This window comes from Condylura cristata, unplaced genomic scaffold (assembly GCF_000260355.1).
Source record: "Condylura cristata isolate star-nosed mole 26May11 unplaced genomic scaffold, ConCri1.0 scaffold00015, whole genome shotgun sequence".
NCBI classification, from domain to species: Eukaryota; Metazoa; Chordata; class Mammalia; order Eulipotyphla; family Talpidae; genus Condylura; species Condylura cristata.
In genome coordinates, this window is record NW_004567116.1 from 19,191,305 (window position 1) to 19,213,391 (window position 22,087).

A 22,087-nucleotide genomic window follows, 5' to 3' on the forward strand; every position below is an offset into this window, starting at 1 on the left:
GTCAAGTTAGGGACTTCCCTCTTGGCTCAGGGGTTAACATTTCAGCACTATCAAGCTATTGCCGGCCACTGTGGCACGAGTTCAATCCCTGGCCAGGGAGCTGACCCACATGGCTCAGCAGAACTCTCCGGTTCTGCCTACTCCTCCCCTCAGTAGTGTATTTCACTAGATCCGCCTGTTGTGCTCCCCACTCTCTGTGGTGAATCCTCTCCCCCCCTCCCCAAGACACACCATCATTTCCCACACCCCAGTTCTTGTATGCATAAAAAAATAAAAATCTTTTTTAAAATGTAGTCAAGGAAGCAACCTAAGTGCCCAATGACAGACCAGTGGACACAGATGTGATACTTATATACAATAAATACTACTCAGCTATCAAAACATTGATGAGCTCTTGCCTTTTGCAATGCTATGGATAGAACTGGAGGGGGTTATGCTAAGTGAAATAAGTGATAAGAAAAAGACAAATATTGAGTGTTTTCATATATATAAGGAATATAGAGAAATAAGAAAGGTCAGACAAAACTAAACCAACACACCCCCAGAGGTCTGACTGCCAAGCTGAGGTTACTATAAGTGAGAATAAAGGGGGGACACATAGTGGTATGGGGGCCCGATTGACTTTGGGGAAGGGCTATGAGTGCTCTGGTGGTAGCTGTGGTGTGGTAACATACATCTGAAGAGGTATGAACAATGTGCTCAAATTTTGTACAGTGTTGTAAAACAATGTTGCCTTAATTTTAAAAGTTTTTTAATTTGTAGCTAACAAATAAGGAAAATCTTCTATAAGTCACAAAACATTTTGAACACACAGAAAATGGACATAAATGTAAAATAAATGTTCTGACATGCTTTAAACATTAGAATTAAAATAGTAATTTAAAACAATGGGATTACTAATTTGAATCTATCAAATTAGCTTTTCAAATGAGTGCGATCTGTCTTGACAAAGGGGAAACCAGGATTTTTATTCTCACTTAATAGAAGTAAATTTTCAATATTTTGTGAGATAAGTTTTATCATGTATACCAAGGTCCTTAAAAATGTTCATCCTTTTTCACTCATAGTTCTATTTCTAGTAATTTATTCCATAGGTATAATCACTGATGTCATGTACAACGATGTTTCTCTCAGCATTATCTATTTCAATGTTGGACAAACTGCAGGCCCAAATCCCGTCACCTGTTTATGTAAATAAAACTTTATTGGAACACAGCCACTACTATTCATTAATATATTGTTTTTGGCAATTCTGCAACAACAGAGTAGTTGCTTCAGAGATTCTATGGTTCACAGAGCTGAAAATGTTTTTCATTTGGTCTCCTATAGAAAACTTTGCCAACTCCAGGTCTAGAATACTTAAAAAAAAAAAAGAACAACAACAAAAAGAAAAAGAAATGTGCTGAACATCTATAATAAACTTTTAAATCCTGATGCACTCCTACAGTGTAATTATCACATAGCTATCACTTTGTTTCTTTAACTAGTTACTGATTTTGAAATATGTTCTTCATGTCATATTAAATAGAAAAAATAAATTTAAAATAAAATTTAAAATACAATATGATCCCAATATGATTTAAAAATATACACACAGATGTACAAAATAAAAAATAGATGAGAAAACTAAACACCAAATGTTAGTGATGGTTATTTATGGGGGATACAACTTATAATGATATTATCATGTTCTTTATAAGCTTCTACACTTTCCAAATATTTTGCAGTAACAAGTCCTCCTTTTATCAGCAGATACTTTATTACAAAAAAAAATAAAAAATAAAAAAATTACAAAAAAAAATAAAGAAAATAAAGATCAAATAGCTGTAACATACCAGGCCTACAACAGGGTATAATTCTTTCTTATAGGTACACCTAAAAAACAAATGTGGAGGGTAAGACACACCTACAGACACTGGGAATTGCCTGGGGAAAGAAATCACAACTAATGAACAACTCTGTATGTTTAGCTCTAAAGCTGAGCCCCTAAAGGAAGGAAGTTAAACTGACAATGTTTCATCACTTTCTACCTCCCTGAAGACAATTTTTTTAAGGAATTTCAAAAACTATGTGAGAAATATGCAGAATTTATTGCCCTTCATTTTTTTGAAAGAGAGCTGCAGATAAAAGGTTGTATTAAGTGGCTCAACAAAGCAGCTGGCTTTGCATAATCATGTCTAGACAGAGACTTCTAGTGGGCATGTCCCTAGCTCTACACCAGCTTTGGAGAAGCCAGGTGAGCTTTCTAACTTTGTTTTCTTCTGGGATTCCTTTCTGTAGACCTATGCAAATCTTTCTAATTACTTTGTTATAACAATTGTAACTATGTCTTCCCAGTTCATCTATCCAGAGATCACCTATAATATCTGTTGATGGCCAAATTTTATTGTTCTAGAGAAGATATTCCAGCTCAACAAGTAGGTGATGTAACTAACCTCCATGCAATATCTGAAAAGAGAGAATATAGGCTTAATGTCATGGATTCATGGATACAAGGAGAGGATGGAGACTTTTTTTTTTTTTAAGATTTATTTATTTATTCATACAGAACTGGGGTACAGACCAGAGATGCGGAGGGTGAGAGGATTCACCAGAGACAGAGTGGGGAGCAGAACAGGCAGATCAACGAAGTACACTGCTGAGGGGAGCAGCGGGCGGGTCAGGAGAGGTCTGCCACACCATGTGGTCACCTCCGGGCAGGCGGGGATCGAACTCATGAGGAAGTGGCTTTAGCTTCTTAGTGCTGTGCTTTAACCCGCTGCGCCACCAGAGAGGTCCGGAGACTGTTTTAATGTGAACTTAACAGTGGCCTAAACAGAAGGAAGCCATTACAAATTTCAGGTGTGGAGTAAAGAATTCAAAATTCAAGAAATATAGTTGAGGGGGGAAAGAATGAGGTTGATACTAAGTGCATTAAAATAAGATATATACATGCAGCTAATGGAAAAAAGTACTATACAATATAGAAAATATATAGACTATCCTTAATGAAACATTTTTGGTGATGTTCGGATTCCTCTGTGTGTGTGTGTGTGTAATGAATCTCAGTACTTACTAAGTGCCAGACATGGAGCTTAGCACCTCACTTGCATTATTAAACTTCATCCTCAAAATAATTCTGTGATATAGGAACTATAATTGTCATCCATATTTTATAGATGAGGAAATAGAAACAAAACAAAGGTAACTCATTTTCCTGAGGTTACACATTTGGCTATTGGTTGAACCAAGAATTAAATCCAAGTCTTGCTCACACCAATGCCCACAATCTGTGCTATAGTCAACCCAGGACTGCCAATGTGGTGATGGAATCATTTGTCCTCCACATTGTACGGTCCAACTCACCCCATATTCTCAGTTTTGAGCATGACCATTCCAGCAAACCAACCAGAAGCGGTTTTAGTATTTTATGCCAGCAAGTCGGCGTTTATATTCAAGTGGCCAAACCAGCTAAGGTAATCATGATGCCCAAGGACTGTGTGCACTATCATGTGCTGAAGAAAAGAAGTAAAGCTTGAAAAATCATGATGTCTGATGTTCAATAGCCACAGTCCTAGAGTATTTTCTATGATCAATTAATATATATAGATAAGAGAAACTGAAGTTCAAATCATTGCACAAACCACTGCACAGCTTGGTGGCTTTAACTTCCCTGAGAATGATTTTCCTCTTCTATGAACTAGAGACACTATATATCCCAGCAGTCTTGTGAGATTAAGTGAAATAGTAAATGCAATGCGCAATACCCAAGCACAGAGTTCAAGTTCATAAAAGGGCATCTATGAGCATAATAAATGTTGAGCAAGTATGAAGACTGGAAACTGATTCATCGACCTCTTCAAAAGTACATGGTATATTGTTTTTTCTATTTCCAGAATTTTAGGAGGACTACCCATAATATAAATTTTTTGTTCTTTCCTTTTTGCCTCCTTGCACATGAAAGAAATAACATGCAACAAGAGCACCCTAACACAGGTCTTGTACTGAATAGTAGAATCAAATGACCCTTTGTAAAAAGCTTTATGTCAGCTCCTACTTGGAAATAGTTTAGGACATCAGAGCCCAGCTATTCCAAGGATGGCTCACAAACCAGCTGTAAAGCACCACCAGCCTGTAAGAAATACAAAATCTCAGGCTCCACCTCCAACTCCTAAATCAGAACTTGCATTTTAACAAGATCTCCATATGATTCATATGCATTTTTGAGTTTAGAAATCTCCAAAACCTGCCTGAGGAGAGAGACAATTGAGACAATACCTGGAGAAGCAGCTTATGCTGCAGTTATAATGACTATCAGATGGGAAATGTATAGTGTGATTCCTGGCGTAGATTCCCTCGGCTGATAAGCATTTATGAGCACCTGTTATGTGCCAACGATTTGCTGGTTACTGGGAATAGGAAGTTCAAGAAGATTTGGATATGCTCTGACAATTTCCACCCTTGTTTAACTTTTAGTCATCCAAATTCTCCCCTGGTGTTTCGTGCCTAAGGTCACCATCTATCTGTTTCCTATTCCCGATATTAATAACAGCAAATATTCATGGCTTGACTTGTGTGGGCCACTATGCTGAATGCCTTAAATACTGTAGTGGATGTTTATTGTTTTATTTATCCACAATCAATCCTTGAAGTAATAAGGCAAAACCTTCATTTTATTTTATTATTATTTTGGTGAGGGGAGGCTGTCTCGTGTACTTTTTTTGCCATGTTATTTTGGGTTGGATTGGCATAACACTGACTGTAGGATTAGGCCAATTTCAGAATCATTTCCCCTGGTCTCCATCTGGAGCACATGATTCAGGACCTTGAAATGAAATTTAGGCCTGGGACTTGTGCTAGAAAGAAAGATAATCTTTTTCACTACAGTTGGTAAACTGAATGATGTACACTTGGAACTAGCTGCTGGTGGTCATCTTTGCTAACACATGGACAGAGACTGCTTGAGAAGAAAGCCAAATTAAAGAAAAGCAGAGCCAAGAGTTGGAGAAGAGGCAGATTTGAGTAAGTGCATTGAATGTCTCCATCCAACCATACTTACAGTCAACCTTGCAATTTCAATTTCCTATCTCATGAATGAAAAATTTTATTCTTTATATTTGATTTAGTTTAAATTAGACTTTTTTGACCTACAACTGATAATATCCTAAGCACACATAAATGTTTTCAGTTAATTGTTACAATAGGTTCTGAGACAGATACTACTTATGTATCCATTTTCCAGATAAAGAAACTGAGGTTTAGAGGTTAAGTATTTTGCTCAACTGTACATAGCTGACAAGTGATGGATTTAAGGTTAAATCCCAGCCAATCTTATTACAAAGATTTACTATTCATCAGTACTATTGTAAATATTGTTTACTATCTTGAATCATTAAACTCTGCGTTTGAGAAAGATTGAAAAGAAGTAAATATTCTAGAAACTCTCTCTAATGGCCTCTAGGCTATAAAAGTATGGCCCTGAAGGACCGCCGGAATAACTGAGCCATTGATAACTTTCCTTAACTGAGCCTCCTTGAACAGGGTTCATTACAGACCTCATCTTAATTCAGTCTGTGCAATAACAGGTTGCAGGTTTATGACTACCACAGCGGGTAATTTACTCCAAGGTCAGAGCCAGCTGAAGGTAAACTTGGGAAATAAAAGGTTTGTCTTCATGAAGCTTTTAAAGCTAAGTTCTACTCCTCCCAGGCTTTTCCATATCCCATTCCTGAGCAATAACATTCCCACTCTAGCACTTTTCCTTGGAACCCAATTAAAGCTCCTTTAAGAATCAAACTTTTAGTTTTCATATTAAGATAGTCATCACTGCAAGCGACCTTCATATCTTGGGTCATCTAGTTCAGGGCCACAGAAATGAACTATTTGTAGTAGAAATCTCTGATCAGGGAGGCCAAGCTTCTCCATTTCTGTAGTTATCGCACTGACTCCACAAGGCTCACTTGAAGCCGGTCCCTGAAAACATTGGGGCTGCAGTCTTACAGGGTCATTGCCTGAAAGAAATTAGAGTATAATTTTGCCCCCTTTGGGATGAGGTTGGGGAAAAAATTGCTTCAGCCATTAAAAAAGCTAGTATATCCGTGCTGCCTGCTCCTCCTACTGCTCCTCCTGCTGTTCTTCCTGCCAAAACAAATTGCTAATTTGCCTATTTTGCATACTTGCTCTGCTTTTGCCAGACTGAATCCTCAAACATTTTATTCATAGGTGAGGTTTGTTGATACTACATGGAAAAAAAAAATCGAAGCATATCTACCTCTCCAATATCACTTGGAGAAAATATTAAAGCATAAAAATGCTCCTTGTTAGTAGAGTTTTTTTCTTAATAAAAAAAAATTATACTCTAATTTCTTTCAGTCATAACCATAGCCATCAAAAATGTTGCATAACTATATCTTTTCATCTTTAATTTTATTCACTATAAATACTCATTCATTTGTCTATTCACACACATTTATCAGCACTACTGTTAGTGAGATATTGTGTTATACACTATATAAGATGTAGCCTAAGGTGCAGGTGACACAAGTGAGTCCCTTTCAGGATTCATGTCAGCTGAGTCCTGCGCTTTGATCAATGAAATGAGAGCAAAAGCAATGGTGGCCCAGCTCCCAGAGAACCCTGGGAAACACAGATGGATGTATCCGTCAGTGTGGTTCTTCTCTTCCCTCCTACTGTACTTTGGGCAGATTCTTTGAGCCTAGATCCTGAAATGAAGGAAGATCCACAGCTAACTCACATAGCTGTGAGACTCAGTATAATCTGGCCTAAGCTTACTCATGTATAATGCCAAGTAAGCAATGAGTAGGAGTCATCAATATCCAGAAGATTAAGGAAAGATTGTGTGTGTGTGTGTGTGTGTGTGTGTGTAGCTAAGAATTCATTTGGCATGCTCAATGATCAGGAAGAAATCCTGTGTGGGTGGCACAGCATTAGAGACGACATAGACGAGGTAAGACTGGGCCAGATGGTAGAATGGTAGAAATCTTTGTAAGCCATTTACCTTCACTGAAGAGTTAGCTAGTCTGGATTTTACAAGCACTGCAAATTCTTTGAAAAGATGATCCAAAAGCTGTTTTTAAAACTATTGTCACTCATCAGGTATTTTTTAACCTTTAAACTTATTTTAGATTATAGAAAATTTGCAATAGTAACAGAAACTTTCAATACAGTACACACCCAATTTCTCCTCTCAATAGCTGACATAACTAGAATACAATGGTCAGAACCAGGAAATTACCATTGGTCTTAGTCCGGCATTATTAACTACACAGCAGATTGTATTTGATTTTTACCCATTTTCCCACTAATGATGTCTTTCAGTTCTAGGGTTTCACTCAGGAAAGAGATACCATATTGCATTTCATCTTTATATCCCCTCAGTTGCCTGCATTCTTTAACAGTTCTTTGGAGTTTCTCATCTTTCATGACCTTGCAATTTTAAGGAGTATTGCTCAGATATTTTGCCAAGCATTTTATCCGAAACGTGGGTTTTATCTATTATTTTCCAGTGAGTCAGGTTATGCATTTTTGGCAAGAAAACCATGAACATGTTGTGTCCTAATTAGTGCATCATATTAAAGCGTTCATGATATTGATAAATCCCTATTACTGATGATGTTAAACTTGATCAGTTGGTGAAGTTGGAGTCTGCTTACTTCACCTCAGCATACTTAGTATCTTTTCTCTTTTGAATATTTGAGGAGACACACTTTGGTGATTTTTCTGTCTGTTTTGCTTTTTACATTTATTAACTACTGGTTCACATGTACTCTCTTATCTATTTATTTAGCCATTTATCACCATGTGAGCATGTATATTTATTTTATTCTAGAGGTGATTGTCATTATTTTCATTGAACAAATTGTTCAAACTTTGGTTTCAGGAGCTAATTTAGGTCCTTTTTCTTGTATTCTGGTACCAAATGATACCAATGATACCAGGTCTTCCCTTTCTTATTTTCTTGTCTCATCCTGGGACCAACCACTTCTCCTAAGAGCCCTGATACTTTTCATTGCAGAATGATGCTAAGAAACTAAGATCTAGGTGCTACATATGGAAAACCACAGGGATGTCACTGGATCCAAGTCCTCTGAGCAGAGAAAACTAGGAAAAATGTTTATTTAGTGCATGCATTTATGTCTTTATATCTATCTTTATTATATGTTAAAACCCTGTGTTTATGCTACCTCAGATTCTTATCTAACACAGCAAAATCCACTTTAGTTTTCCTCTGTCCTTATTTTTAAAGTCTTTTTTGAACAGTAAGAAACCAAATCTTATCATCTACAACCTATTAGCAGTTTGTTCAATTTGGGTTTCCAATAAAGTAGTTTCAGAATTCCTAAACTATATACCATAGAGAAACACATTTGCTGAATGTGCTGCAGAATCCATGCATGCAAAGTTCTTTGAGGTCTTTACATCAGTCAAGTCACTCTTTTCCCAAGATAATTAAGCTCCTTTCTTCTGCAACCCCTTCAGTGTGATGATGTTGTTACAGGGAAGCTCAGAGTGGACTGGGCCGCCTGTCTGTGGGGCCTCACCTCTGCGCTCACAAGTCAGTTACACTACAGGAGCACACAAAAGGGTCAATAACGGGTTTATTTACAAAAGGGGAGAGGAATAGGAAACAACCCAGGGAAAGAGAGCGGGATACAAAGAAATTGCAATACCTTACACTGAACGCACCAAGTCACGAGGTCAGGAGAGCTGCTTCCTGGGCGAGAGAGCCAGAGCACGTGAGATGCAATCGCACCCTATTTATCCCCCCTAATGTCCCAGAATCCATTTCTGCTAGCTCAGCCCTTGGGTTCTCTCCCTGGTACTGCTGGGAGTTGTAGTTTCCAATCACTGGAGTACGGTGTAGAGTCCAGAAAGCTGGAGTAAGGGGTGGAGTCCATAAGACTCTGCAGAGTTCCTTTAGGACATCCTTCCCCTTAACAATGTTACTCATTTACACTGCAGTAGAACATGTGTTAATGTTTGTGCTCCATTCTGGACTTCCTCCAGTTCTAGGTTCATTTTAAGTTTTTATTACTTTGGGCATGTGAAGAATATGTAAAACCTTCCTATAGTTCTTAGAGTCTGAATTCTGAAGTACATACTGAGAGAATGTCATGCCTTCTTGCAAACTTGTTCCTAGCCTCCATTCCTTCCAATTTGTTGCCACCTACCCCCATTAGGTAGTCAATCTTTTTAGTTTTGTTTTATTACCCTTTCTGTATTTCTACTACACAAATGAATCTGTAGTATGTGTTTTTCCAAATCACTCTTTCTTATTACATTATTTTTGTACTTTGAGTTTTTAATGTCAAGTATATCCTGGAAATCAATAGTGAGTTTTAGAGTAAGAGGGAGAAACAACACATCTTCTCAACTAAGCTTAATCCAACCTGAACACATGATAGCGCTGAACTAAAGAAAACTAAGTTTCCTTATAGTGTATGCTTTTTTGTGCTCTTTAAAGCACACTGTTTCAATTTAAACTTTTAAAATATTCCTATTTTACATCCCTCTGTATTCCTGGCAGAGGAGCAAGTATTTCAGACCACACCACAGACTTGCATTCTCTGGGCAACGTTCACCATTGTCAAGCTCAACTTTCCTTGAAGGTCAACAGGCCTGACATCTGACATGAAGTCAAGCAAATTGTCTCTCCATTCCCGCAGTTGGAAACTATGCACACTGACGGAAAAAAACTGAAATGACTGGCTGTGTTTGGTTTGGACAACTCACGCAAATGAGAAGGAGCCCAGTGTGAGCTCTGCATGAATGATGTCAAAAATCTGGCTCTTGGGTCTACCTTAACAGCCTACCTATTTGACTTTGACTGGAGTTCAGATACATAAACCAAACCAAATATCTTTTCTTTGGCTTCTCTTGAGTCATATCAATCTACACTTCATCAAGAATATAAAATTTGGAAGAACAAAGAAGTGATTGAGCATCGTAAACCAGCTGTTAATTTTAGCCTTTGGGAATGTCAATGAAAAGAGTTAAAGTTATTTGTTTAATCATGTTTCATTGGTACTTTCTGTGGTTAGTAGGAATTTGAGTAAAAGGGGTTTCATTCTCATTGTCCCTGTGAAACATTTATATCTGCAAGTGCCAAATTTTAAATTTAGGATTTAAAAAAATACACTTTTCATAAAACAAACACCCAGAAAAGAAGATGTCAGTTAACATTAAGAGATTGATTTGTTTGAAAATTGAGAAAGCCAATTATATTTTTATGTGTCAGTTAAAGACATTTTTCTGTGTTTGTAGTATAATGTTTCAAAATCTAGTTTAGCAATGAATCTGCATATGGAAAGATTAACAGCTTGAGAATTGCATCTTTATGAGCAAAGAAGTAGTTTGTTTTATTTAAAAGTTAGAACTTTTCAACCAAATCTGGGAATAGTATATCCTTGCCCAACTCCACTAAGAATGAAGGAAATTCCCTGGATTAAAAAAAAAAATCCTTATGCAAAATATCTATAACTCTATGGCAAGACCATTAGGAATTAGAGAACTAGATTATCAAGAAGATGGCCTCCATTCTTCACTTGCCCTTTGCATGGAATTTGTTGGTTTCATAAAGCTCCTATTTCTAAACCAGTTTTAAGATACTTGTATGGCCTTAGCAGAAATTTATTCTGCCTATGAAGCATCTGCAAAACATTCAAAGGGTAATTGTGGGCCCACCCTAGTGGTGCAGAGGGTTAAAGCACAGCACTACATAGCTAAAGCCACTTCAGTACGCCTTTGATTCTCCGCCAGGGAGGACCCACACGGCACAGCAGACATCTCCTGGCCCGCCCGCTGCTCCCCTCAGCAGTGTACTTCATCAGTCAGCCTGTTCTGCTCCCTCCTCTGTCTCTGGTGAATCCTCTTACTGCCCCTGCTCCTCTGGCCTCTACCCCAGTTCTGTATGCATAAAAAAATAAATATATATATTTTAAAAGACAATTGCCCAAGCTCCATCCCCAGAGACTGACTCAGTTGGCTCTTAAAATCTGAGTATTTAACAAGGGTTAATAAATAAAAAATACTACCTTAGACAGGAAGGGGACAGAGATCATCTAGCCTACTCCACTCATTTGAAAAAAGCTGAAAATCAAAGTAATTTTTCAAAAAAAATAATTTACTCATTCAAAACATACTTGAGAGTTGTTTTCTTGATGCACTGGGACTGCAGTGGCAAATTAGATAGGTCCTAAGGACCTTGCTTAATCAGAAGATTTGGTTAATGGCAGGAGCAAGACTGTAAGAACTGGAATCTTTCCAACATCAGTGTTCCTGTCATTATGATATACAGATTCTGCCTTAGTGGGGGTATCTTTACAATCCCCGAAGCTGAAAAAGAGATGAGATCACTAAAATGAAATGACTGATCTTTCCATTTTTCCCTATGCTCTTGAAAGATGGATTCCACTTCTCATAGTTACATCTCCTTAAGTTTCCTGCTCCTAGTTTCATGGTTGTGTTGAAATACTGAGATTTGGGAAGCATTTATTTTGTACCCATCTGCAACTTCTAAAACTGCTTTATGCTCAATCTAATGTGAGCTCTGTGCTCCAAAGTCACACTCAACCTTTTCTTATATTGAGGAAAGCAAACAATTTGTGATTAAACTTATGTAATTCTTGTTTATAAAAATTGTACTTTTGTTCTGCATTTCATTTAATGTGGCAAGTAACATATTTAACACTATCCAATCTTATATTCCCTTAAAGGATGGTTTGGCTGATGTATCTATGTAGTCTTGAAAGGTTTGAAAGGGAAGCAATCTCAAGGTGAAGTTTTGGTTGATATTAAATCTCTGGAAGATATCCAAAAACCCATAACTGAAAGCTTGTAGTTTAAAGATTAGTTTAATTCCACGGCTACTTTACAGTCTCACTATTGCTAACTCTGAAATCTGGACTAAGTAAGTGTCCACTCAAGATTTTCACCAAGATTTCTCTTAATAAGTACTCAGTCAGATTCTGCTGAGTGAATAGACAGTGATATAATTTTCAAGAAAATTCTAAACAACATTTTAAACAACTTAACTAAATGTTTTGTCTTAAAATCTGCCAGTTGAGTTGTAGATTTCATAGGAGGCATATAGTGGAGATTTCTCAAGCATACTAATAATAGAATTAACTCTGAATTTCATATTAACTTAATAGGTGATAAAATATATTAAGGACCCTTCCTAGTGACACAGCGGGTTAAATACAGCACCAGAAGCTAAAGCCACTTCAGCATGAGTTCAATCCCTGCCCCGGAGGTGATCCACATGGGGTGGCAGACCTCTCCTGACCTGCCTGCTGCTCCCCTCAGCAGTGTAGTTCATCAGTCAGTCTGTTCTGTCACCCACTCTATCTCTGGTGAATCCACTCACTGCCCTGCACCTCTGGACGGTACCCCAGTTCTGTATGTATGAATCTTTAAATATATATATATACACATATATATATACACACACACATATATATACATATACATATATATGTATATATATTAGAAAATAAATCTTAACTTCAAATGGCTTCAATCTTTCCAATTAAGTTGTCACCTACATTTGGATAAAATGTGGATGGAAATTCATACAAAAATTTTTAAAAGGTAAGCCCTCCCTCAAGGCACAATGGGTGAAAGCACAGTGCTGTGAAGCTACCGCAGCCACTGCAACATGAGTTCCATCCCTGGCCAGGGAGCTGACCCACATGGCAAGATAGACCTCTCCTGGCCCACCCACTGCTCCCTCAGCAGTGTATTTCAGTACATCTCCCTGTTCTGCTCCCCACTCTGTATCTGGTGAATCCTCTCACCCCCCCATACCTCTGAGCTGTACCCCAGTGCTGTATGCATAAATAAATCCTTAAAAAATTTTAAAGTTTTTTAAAAGGCATGAGACATGATTTCTTTCGATGTCACAAAGTTTGCATATTTATTCAGATCTTCTTAACCTTGCAAGTCTGTTAAAAGTGGAATGGGAATTGCTCATGAACAGGCTTTCTCATTAGATTTTTGGCACCTCTGCATCAGTCTCAGCCAGAACCCTGAAGAGCAAAGGCAAAATTGGAACACATTTATCTGAATATTTCAGAACCTCCAATGAGGTTACATCCAAAAACTAGAGAAGGGTCATGGGGATTCTTTTTCCTGCATCTTCTTCTACGAAAATATTTCCTTATTGAAACTGGTTGTGAAAAAATTTGGTATCTCCAAGTGTGCTTCATTTTAAAAATGTCTGTGCAAAGACTTTTTGGTAGAGTTTCAGGTCCAGAAAACAATCTTATTAAACACAGTGGCTATCCAACTGCAATTTAAAGATCCCGTGGCAATTTTCTGAAGGAGCAAGGATTAATCCAAATCCAGCCCCATATCAATAAAACTGCCTCTAATTTCCACAGACCCGTTTGAGTTACTGTCAAGGCATAATGGCTTTCTCTATTAGCATACATAGTTTCTCACTACCCGTGTTTAACTCATTACTTTGTAAAGCACGTTAAAGTACTTTAAAATACCCCAAGTATGAAAATTGCTATTTAAGAACAATCCTGTTCTGTTCTGCACCCGATCAGAACAACCCAGCTAAGCCACCTGAAATAACATTAATGATCCCTAAACATGGGTTTTACATTCTTTTTCTCCACCAATTCTAAATAAAGTAGATAGCATCATGTAGATTACTTTCAAGCCACATCTGACTAACAAAGGTGCAACAACTTGCACTTGTTTTTGTTTTGAATGGTGATGAGGAGCTTCTTCCTGGACTACAAACATCTTGAGAGCAGGACCCACTTTGAATTCATCCTCTCTGGAGTCAGTCATGGTATCTTGAAAAAAAATATGTTTATAAATATTTGTTATAAACATTGTCAATCATTTCTTGATTCTTTCAAATTAATACCTGTCCTTCCATCTTTCACATGCAGCAGTATGAGTAAAGCATACTGCTGTCTCAGTAAATAAAACATCACCTATTTTAATTTTTAAAAATCAGTTAATATAAAGATAGATAAGTGAACTGATTGAAATCTTAGAATAACCTGGAAAAGCAACAGGATTTGATATTTTCCAGCAGACACTGAACCATAATCAAACTCTTATAATTTGGAACATCTCTTGGTGGTTGAGAGTCATATGTAATCATAAGTTTTTAGGGAAAGAGATGGCAAGACAACCAAAAGCCCCTTTTGTGACAACAAGCATTTGTAGTCAATGAAAAAGCCTCATCCACAGTCTATACAACTCTGAATATTTTTCATTTTAAATATACACTGAATGCAATTATCACGCAAATCAAGGAGAGAGTGTATGCTGCCTTTTCTGGAACTTTGTCAACAGTCATTTACCATTTTAGAATATCACATCAATGACATAGTGCAGTTCTTGGTATCCACATTGCTAGGTCAGTCACATCTATCAATCTGTATTTGCAAACATCATAGCCAAGGTGATTTTATTTAAATACAAGCATCTGATGACTCATTTAAGTCCTTCTGTTAGTCAGACCCAAGCATTTTATCTTACTTTATTATGTATGTCTTTCCTTTTTTTTTTTTTATAATTAGAAACTTAAAAAGATTCCACATATAGATAGGCTATTTGAAATACGATTGTTTTTTTTTTCGGACAGAATGTGAAACTAAATGCTTGTTGTAATGGAACTTTGGGTTGCAAGAAAGTGTTGACAATAAAGACCCATCATTACAGGGACCTCCCTGGTGGCCTAGTGGTTTCAGTCTCACCACTAACACCACTATGGCTTGAGTTCAATCCCCTGCAAGGGAACCAACCCACATATGCACAGAGATGGCTCTTGTCTTACCCGTTGCTCCCATTGGTAGTGAATTTTTGTTCATCTGCATCTTCTGCTCCCCACTCTGTTTCTGGTAAGACTTCTTACCCCACAGCACCTATGGCCCCAATTCCTCTATGCATAAATAATTTTTTTAAAAATTGTTATTACATGAATACATGGGAACCTTAATCACCAAGAGATATTCCAAGTTTGAAGCATCTGATTATGGTTCAGTGCCTGATGAAAAAAAATAAATGAATAAAATCAAGATCTCTTATGTTTTCCCTACATGAAACATTTTATGCAATTTTATACTTATATTTCCTTGGCTGTATATGAAATAGAAAACCAACAAATGAATCCACTCAAGAATTATTTTTTATCTTAACTTTCCTAATTGGTCTGTTGGCATCAGTCAGAAATGGTTAACAATTGAGTCAATATTAATAAGCTAGTATTTATCAAGCACCTATAACATTCCTAGGTATTCTGATAAATATTTTCCAAAGGTAATCCCCCCTGCTCATAATTAACCTGCAAGAGGTGTTCTTTGGTCACTCTCTTATATTTGAGTCAGCAGCTCTGACTCTACTGGGGCCACATCAGCTTGGTAGAAGCAGGATGTGAGCCCAAATGTGCTTGCATCAGAGCTAACTCAGGACAAACTGCATATGCAAAACAATTTTTCTCTTCTGGGTTTCTGTGGTTTCTCACATTATAGACAGATAAGTTTTCCAAATGACAGACTGCAGCAGAGAGTTCAGATAGATTCCCACTTAAAACCGTGGTGGGAAAATAGCTAAGAAAGAAAACTTGAATAAATATGCCCGGTGCTATATGACACCATGAGAAAGCAGCTGGGTGGGTTACCCATAGCCCATTATTGTCACGATAATGTAACACAGAGCATTCTCTGTGCCTATGTGGATTGGGTACCTTGCAGGGGATTGAACTCAGGCCGTAGTGATGTTAGTGATGAGACTAAAACCACTAGGCCACCAGGGAGGTCCCTGTAATGATGGGTCTTTAGTGTCAACACAATCTTGCAACCCAATGCCCCCTTTATTACAACAAGCATTTAGTTTCACATTCTATCTGAAATAAAGCCATATTTCAAATAGCCTATTTTTTTTTATTATTTATTTGTGCATACAGAACTGGGGTACTGGCCAGAGGCTCAGGGGCGCTGAGAGGCTTCACCAGAGACAGAGTGGGGAACAGAACAGGCTGATCGATGAAGTACACTGCTGAGGGGAGCAGCGGGTGGGTCAGGAGAGGTCTGCCACACCATGTAGTCACCTCCGGGGCAGGTGGGAATCAAACTCATGTGGAAGCGGCTTTTAGATTCTCAGTGCTGTGCTTTAACCCACTGTGCTACCAGGGAGGGCCACAAATAGCCTATTTATATGTGGATTTTTTAAGAAAGTTTCCAATTATCAAGAAAAAATAAAGGAAAAACATACATATAGGAAATAAAGAAAAGTAAATACATATCTCTTCTAAACACCTAGCATAAAGATGTCAAGTAAGCTACAAAAGAGTCCTAAAGAGTATTGGCTTTCAATTTGCCCTAATATACAAAATTTAAACCCTTACTGAGCTTTTCTTGATTTGTTTTCTTTCCCTCTTTTCTGTTCTCATTATCACCACCACCATACAGATGTGAAAACTATTAGGTAGAGAAAAGATTGAGAAAAGATTGATCTTAAGACCAGAGAAGTTTGGATTGAAGTTCTGGATTTATGGGAGATCTGGAGTAAGCTGTACCTCACTTTTCCTGTCTTAAAAGTGAGGATAATAGCATGTACACATGTAAATGCATGTATACATATGTAAGTCGGTAGATGATAGAGACTGAAACATAAACAGACACCTACATACATCATTACTTACATGCATACTTAGAGACCTGCAGAACCATGTCTGGCACAAAGCACATGCTCAATAAAATATAGCTAGTGCTAAACATAAGTGACAGAAAAGAAAAGCATGGAAAACATGGTCCTTTCCTCAAGCAACTTAAAATCAATTTGAAACAAAAGGACTCATACACCATAGATAAATGATAATAGAGAATGGAATACACTAATCACAAAATAAGTCGGGCAGAGAGTGACCACAGAAGGAGTGGCCCCTGGGCAGATGCAGTGAAGCGGAGTGGTTGGTGAGGGGACCCTGAGCCCAGCAGCAGAAGCAGGAAGGTGATCACAGCAGCACTGGTGTCCAGGGACACAATGCCTAGGGTCTTGCAATAACTTCAGGAGTCCACAGAAATCTTTTCATTTCAGTTTCTTTTAAAAAAGAAGAAAAAAATGTGTGTAATAATGATGAATGTATAATCAACCCAATCTGGATTATATTTGCCTTTATACTAGCCAGTAATAAAATGTAACGTGACCTTTTTTTTTTTTTTTTTTTTTGGTGTATGAGTGGAGGAAGGAGCCCATGAAGGCAGAAAGGCTGGGCTTCTATCGTGCAATCCTGCCATAGTAGGAGCTGGGCACTTTTCCTGGAAAACTTGTGCCACTCCCGCTGCTGTCCATTTACTCTTTGCTATGGGGTGAAAGTTCGTGTCCCTTCCCAATCTACGTGTAGAGATCTAAGGCTCAGTGTGAGAACATTAGGATGTAGGACTTGGGGTGATACTTATAGCATGAGGGTGGATACTTATATCACAAATGAGGGCCACACAGATCTTCCAACCCCTTCCACCAGGTGAGGTTATAGTCATCAAGGAAGTGGGTTCTCACCAGGCATGAAATCTGCTGGGATCATCTCAGACTTTCCTGTCTCCAAAGTGAGAATTAAAGGTTGGTTTTGTATCAGCTACCTCGCTTATGGTATTTTATATATATATATATATATATATATATATATATATATATATATATATATATATCTCAACCTAAATAGATTCTTTTCAAGGAGCTTGTGAATTATTCAGGAAGCAAAACCATATTGTATACACCAACTATTACCAACTATTATCTTAAGGAAAAAGTTATAATGACACATGAGAGTCTCTTTTTATTCCCCCAACCTTGTCTGTCATTTCCACCTTATTAAAATCTTCTATGCTTCTTCTGGACTCCCAGAGGCTCGAGACAAAAGTTCTTCAATCCCCAGGGATCCAGAGAGATTTGGTCTCTCTCTCTGCTGAAATTAGGAGAGTAAATATGAAGAGTGATTGCTTATAGACCTAGCCTTAACAGTGGGTTTTATAGATTCTTTATGTGATAGGTTTGGAATTGACTCTCGGGCACAGCTAAGCCACATTTTTGCATACTGGAAGACTTTGTATCAGAGACTTTGAAAATGTCCTTCTGCCCAGTTAAAGAGAACATCTGTTATCAATTAAATATGGAAAGGGGAATTCTTCTGGAATAAAATGAATTATAATGCTCCAGTCTCTATAAAAACTGCTACCAAACACATAATGAGTACTGAATGAGCTGAATAGCTTTAACAGCTTATAAAATAAAATATAAAATGTGATATGTAATAAAACTCACATTTATTTAGTAATCTGGAATACAATGTAGTAAGATGGTGTGGTTAAGTAATCATGGGATTGGGAATTAAGAGATGTAGGTATAAGCTTCAGCTACACATGACTTCTAAGCCCTTAACTTCTGTGAGACTCAGTTTCGTTAATTATAAAACTGGAAGGATAATAATATCAGTTTAGAGGGATAGAATTCTTTCTATATAAAATATGAAATATTAGGCACTTATATCTCATATTATATAAGCAGCTTATAATTTTCTTAAAGAGTTATAAATCCTTTGAGTATGCAGAAACACCAAAATAGAGAGCTCTGCTATTCTGATGAAATTTATGATTTTTATACTTATTCATTAAGAAAAAAATCTTCATTCTCTTGACTCCATACATTAATATGTCAGATCTCCATTGTACTTGGTACATAAGTCACCAAAAAGTGTTTGCTTAATGTTGACACATTATGAAATTACAGTGGGAGGTCCATAAAACTTTGTGATAGGAATGAAAGTGAGAATGCCATAGAGAAATTAATGAGGAGAGGCAGAAAATCTGGGCCAGACAATGGCAAAAGGCAACTTGTGAGATTTGGCAGAAAGATGATGTAAACATAGAGAAGTCTGTCCATGCACACAGTTAACTTTGTACACAAGCATCTCTGGCCTGCTGCTCAGCAGGGCCTTATTAGCTGACTTGATTCTTTGTCTTCTAGCTCAGTCCCCTGGAAGAAGTTAATCTTCTTTTGTCTGCTTTCCTCTTGTCTATCCTTCCCTTCTCTCTCCTTCTTTGTCTATTAACATGTGCATGCCCACGTCTCTGTAAATTGTATAGGAACACACACATATACATTCAAATTACTAAAAATTAAAACAATAGAATTCTACTTTATTTTATAGGATAATGGACAAGTTTTGTGATAAGGGAATATTTTGTCTATGAAATGATGTTCTTTTGTTTTGCTTCTAAGTTTCTGGAATCTTCTTCTGTGGTAAGATGGAGATATGGGTGCTGTGTGGCAAGGCTGTATCCTGTTTCACCTTCTGTGCTGAAATGGCCAGGGACAACAGTGACTGTCCGAGAGGTAGGGCTGGGAGGATGTGAAAGGCTACACACAGAGGTGGCTAATCATCAAGGTCACATGACCATGTGATACTTAAAATTAGATCTGCATGATTTCAAGTCATATGTGCCTTCCATAATTCACATGTGCTCCCAAGAAGGCCTGTGCTTTGTGGAACTTAAGCATGAGTTTATTACCCGTGGTAATTAGATGAGGATCTGGTATTGATTTTACACTATATCAGAAGTAGAGCATTAAATATTCTTTGTGTATTTACTCCCTCCTATTAACTTCCAAAATAGGTTTGAAAATAAGTACATTAAATATAGGACTTTAAAACTGTGACATCAAGAAGAAAAATAATAGAAATTATACTTAGAATTTTAAATGTTTTAGAAATCAAATGAAAAATGAGAAGGGACATAAGTGGAGTTAATTTGCATAATCTATTTCATTTAACCTACCATTTTCAAGGTATTATGATTTCCATGTATAATCAACCAAATGATTGTTGAGTTATTTTGCATTCCATTTTTTTTTGAAATTTTTAATCTTATTGTCTTCAAAATCTAGTGTCTATTTCACACCTACAAGCAATCTCAGTTCAGGCCACCTATACTTTCGGGGCTCTCTAGTCACATGTAGCTTGTGTTACTATTTGAGATGGTTTGTTTCTGGAAGATTTTCCACTTGCGAACCGAAGGAGTTAATCTGTCAGCAGCATTGCACTTTTCCTTGGGATAGATAGAGTAGGGAGGATTTCCATCCTGACATTATGAATTTTGTCTACATTATTTCTTTCTTCGAATAAACAAAATGTCAGATTGACAAGGTTCATAGCCAGAAGTGATTAGAACAATAATTTGAGGGCAAAGCTAAGCCATACATGAATCTAATATTTCAGGGTTTATTTCCCCTATTCATTTGTCTCTAAACTGCAGGATAGGTCATTTTTAACTTAGAAGAAAAAAGCAGAAAGTTTAATATATTCAAGTATATATCACATGATGAAAAATACAAGGTAGTGATTCTAAAAGTACATTACAAAGTATACTATTCCATGTGAATTATAATGTGTAAATATTCAGACTTTACCCCTATTTAAAGTTTTTTTTTTTCATGGGTTTCTATTTCACATAAAGCGCATATGTAATTATATATATGTTAAGTCTAGTAAGACATCTGGCAGGTATAGGTATTATAATAGAGTGATTAAAAGTGCAAGCTTTAATGATGGATCTGGTTTCAAATCCCACTTTACCACTTACTGTGTGTGACTTTGAGCCCATTACTTCTTTTTGAGCCTTGGTTTTATTTTCTCTGAAATGAAGATAAAATCACCTCTTCTACTGGGTTATAGTCAGAATTAAATAAGATGAGTCTGTTCGCAATGCTACCTGGGACAAGGTTAATGCTCAATAAACAGCAACTTTAGATTAGTGAAGAAAATCTAAGAAAGAAGTTGCTCATTGTTTATTTCACCTTCAACATTTCTCAGTCTATCAGTTACACACTTGTAACCTACCTATGGAAACATGAATTACTGTGAGTGCCACTAACTATGGTGTTGTGAAATTTACCAATAATAATAAAAGGGGAATTTCCCATTCGATGCTGAGCAAATTGTTCATAAAAATTCACAGACTCAAAGCAGCCTGGCTGGCAAGTTTTCTCCCCCCCAGTTCTTTTGTCTTTTAATCCCCACACTGTGGCCTGATTCCCATAACAGCTGAAATTAGCACTTTAATTTCCACATTATCTCCTTTATATTACAGATGAATAATGTGCTAGAATAAAAAAAAAGGGGGGGGGGTCTTAGGGAGAATTACCAAAGATGAAAAAGTATTATGCTTTTTCCTGAACAGTCTTTTATATCCTGCACTGACTTATCACTGGCAAAGGAGAACTGTCTTCAGCTGTTTCTCTGGAGCCAAATCAGAAACCATCCCGCTGGGAGTCAGAAGTCTACTGGGATAAATCTCCTGCATTCCTGGCCCTACATCTTCTTTTCACTTCCCACTTCAAGCCAAGTGGTTTAAATACACTTGACGTGGGATAAATTCTATAGACTACATAGTTCGAACAATGACGATAGTAGCAAATTGTAATCAAATGCTGACCTGAAGCCCAGTAGCTGCTAAATTTGCAATTGTATTAACTCATTTATTTAATCCAAGGAGGTGTGACTGCCAGGGAAATAAACTTTTTCAAGATAACACTGCAGGAAGTGGTAGAACCAGGTTTCTAAAGGAAAGATTTTGACTCCAGTGCCCAAGTCTGATGCTGCTGGTAACTGTACAAAACACAAGGGAGACCCAACACATGTGCAATTGACCAGCAAGTTCTGCTGGTTCTACTTCTGTAGCTTGCTCCAGATTCATTTGCTTTTCTCCATCTTCACCAACAACATTGTAGTCTCAGCTGCCGTGGTCTCTTATCTGAAGAACTTCAGTTGGTTCCAGCTGGTCTCTGTTTCCATTCTTATCCCCTTGTGACACATTGGCTATGTTCCACATAGCAGCCAAATAATATTTTCAAACATAAGTCACATTTGGCTCTATTTTTGCCCCACCACATAAAGCCTCAACTGACTTCTCCATCCCTCTCAAAATAAATTCTAAGTTCTTACCATAATCTGTTAAAATACACAGTCTAGGGCCCTCCCTGGTGGCACAGCGGGTTAAAGCACAGCACTGAGAATCTAAAGCCGCTTCCGCATGAGTTCGATTCCTGCCTGCCCCGGAGGTGA